General features: G+C 35.4%; 1 pseudogene; it reads right to left on the bottom strand.

Moving 5' to 3' along the window:
- Nucleotides 1-1,613: 1,613 nt before the first annotated feature.
- On the bottom strand, nucleotides 1,614-2,280 carry LOC114890157 (annotated as a pseudogene).
- Between the last annotated feature and the right edge of the window lie 569 nt (nucleotides 2,281-2,849).

Here is a 2,849-nt window from a genome sequence, read left to right as displayed (position 1 = left end):
GTTTGTTTTCTCTCTCTAATCAGTTTTAGTATTTTTTGGTGTAAGGCAGGTTTCCAAGAGTGAATTACCTACTCACAGCATTATAACTATAGGAGATAAGAGTTTAATGTACAGTGCTTTGAATTGTGACTGTTGCCTGTGAGGGATTTACTCATAAAAATGAGATCACAATAAAAAGGTAATGGGACCAACAAGAAAATGGAACTCCTCATGTCTAAAAGGGAGCACAGGTCAACCATAATTAAATTCTAGAAAGTTACAAGTACATATAAATATAATAAAGGATGATAGAGATGGTTGATATAAAGACATCATCATTATGGGTTAAGGATAAAATTTTCATGGATCATGTTGGCTCCCATTAAAAAATGGTTCAATAACTATTGCTCAGTTCTGATCTCATTTTGACTTCTCCCATCATTTTCTATTCAGCCAATTCTCTGTAGCCATTGAGAAGGAGCTCAGAAGAAAATCCTGCTGTATTATGGTTGGAAAGGTGCCTGGTAAATAATGAGAATTTTGGTACAACGGGCTCAGATTTCTCAAAAATGTTGCAAAATCTTGACCTGATAATGTATTTTCTTATGTCACTTGATTGCAAAGAGTCATTGCCAAGTTCAGGTGCTTCCTATACAATCCTAATATGGCAAAGGAAGCAGCTTCTCTCCATTTTGTGCTCTGGACTATCTCCTAATCCCAAACTTCAAAAAATATATATTCTCCTGTTAATAGAAATATACAATTCAAGAGCACATTTGTTCCCATGAAATTTCTCCACGATTTTTAACTGCTGAGATATGAAGGTAATCTTTTTTTATTTTCCATCCTCCTTTTTCCAAAGCTGTGTTTTTGTAATTAATATCTAATAATAAAATATGTATATGTGTTTTTTGACTCTATCTGATTGACATCTGAATTATATGTAACCTAGGGCTATATAATGGAGCCAGACTTCTTTTGAGCTTACAGTTTTGGGAGCTGATCCTAGTAATAATTATTTCCTTACTTTTCACTGCATTTTTGTAGAAGTAACTTAATGGAAACTTTTAATAAGAAAAACAAAAGGAAGTATTTTTTAATTCACAAATTCCAAATTCCTAACTTAGGGAGTTGAGAAATAACCTAGAGCTGCCATCTCATTTGACACTTGAAAAGTAGGTCTAATGTTTTTGGAAGAAAAATCTTTGTGTGTTTACATCATATGCATTCTCACAACTCTTAAGTTCATTTGGAATTTGATGAATTAAAAGATACTACCTGTTGTTTTTCTTATTGACTTTCCATTAAAATATTTCTACCAAAAAAATGCAGTGAAAAGTAAGGAAATAACTCTTACTAGAATCAGCTATGTCTAGCTCGATTACCTAAAGATCCCAAAAATGTCAGCTAAAAAAATTAAATATATATGTATATATGTGTATATATGTATATACACACACATAAATGTGTACACACACACACATACAATATGCCTGCTGAAAACATTGCTATACAGTTTTAATATGTCAATCTTCTGACTTTATTTGCTCATTTCAAGTAGAATATAATTTAGATGCAATTCTACATTAATTGTGTTTTATTCTTAAACAACCTGTTATAAAGAACACATTGAATGGAGTCTTAAAATGAGATAATATGCACTCTGAGATCCTACAGAGAAAAAAAAAGAAAACCCATTTGTGGAGTTACTGGATAGTAACTCTATTTTGAGACAATATTGCTAACATGTTTTTGTTTTGTTTTGTTTTGTTTGACTGGGAAAAAAAACTTTACTTTTTTGGGGCAGTGGGCAGGGGTCCAGTCTCAGAACTCCTGGAACTCCTTCTTGGTGCCAGCAGCTTTGGTCACCTGGAGCACATTGAAGCACACCGTCTTGCTTAGGGGAGGGCACTCGCCCACTGTGACAGTGTCACCGATCTGGACGTCCCTGAAGCAGGGGGAAAGATGCATGGATACGTTTCTGTGGCGCTTCTCGAAGCGGTTGTACTTTCGGATGCAGTGGAGGTAGTCTTAGAGGATGACAAGGGTTCTCTGCATCTTTACCTTGGTCATCACGCCAGACAGGATCCACCCTTGGATGACAACATTATCAGTAAAAGGGCATTTCTTGTCATTGTAGGTGCCCTCGATGGCCTCCTTCGGTGTCTTGAAGCCCAGACCAATGTTCCCATTGTTATGCGGGAGCTTCTCCTTGCCAGTTTCTCCAAGCAGAACCCTCTTCTTATTTTGAAAGATGGTCGATTGCTTTTGGTAGGCACTCTCCACCTGAATGTCTGCCATCTTCCCCGCCGCCTGAAAAAAGGTTTAAGAAAGGAAATATTTAAGAAAGGAAAAGATTCAGAAGATTTTAAAATCTCATGAAATCTTTGCTATAGCTTATAGATACGTGTTCTGATGGTAATTTCATAAGTTATTTTCAAATAATTTGTTCTAAGGTAACTTATTACATTAAAAAAGAACCCCATAAAAGATGTGTTTTATCTTGTACTTCACTCAGAATCACTTCTTTTCCTTGTTTCATTTAAATTCTCGGCTTTATATTGTCACAATGCTTGATTTTGTTTTACTTCTTGAAGTACTTCGTGATCATATAACTGGGACTAAGTAGGAACCAAATGTACCTAAACTTAATGGTTGCTGCTCACCAACTACACAATTATTGTCAGGGTGGCTAAAAATGCAGAAAGTCTGTCAAATATAAAAGAAGCACACACAGGGAGCAGTGGTGGGGAAGATAGAAATCACAGCTGGAGGTAATGATTACTCTAAATGTCTTGCTACAGCAAACATAGCATTTGGAAATTCATGAACATTTCTTTTAAATGTGCAAAAGTCTTTGCAAAACAAAC

The sequence above is a fragment of the Monodon monoceros genome, unplaced genomic scaffold, assembly GCF_005190385.1.
Source record: "Monodon monoceros isolate NGI ecotype Baffin Bay Population unplaced genomic scaffold, NGI_Narwhal_1 Super_Scaffold_11, whole genome shotgun sequence".
NCBI lineage: Eukaryota > Metazoa > Chordata > Mammalia > Artiodactyla > Monodontidae > Monodon > Monodon monoceros.
The sequence above is the reverse complement of the archived record's forward strand: the minus strand, read 5'-3'. Positions and strand labels throughout refer to the sequence as shown.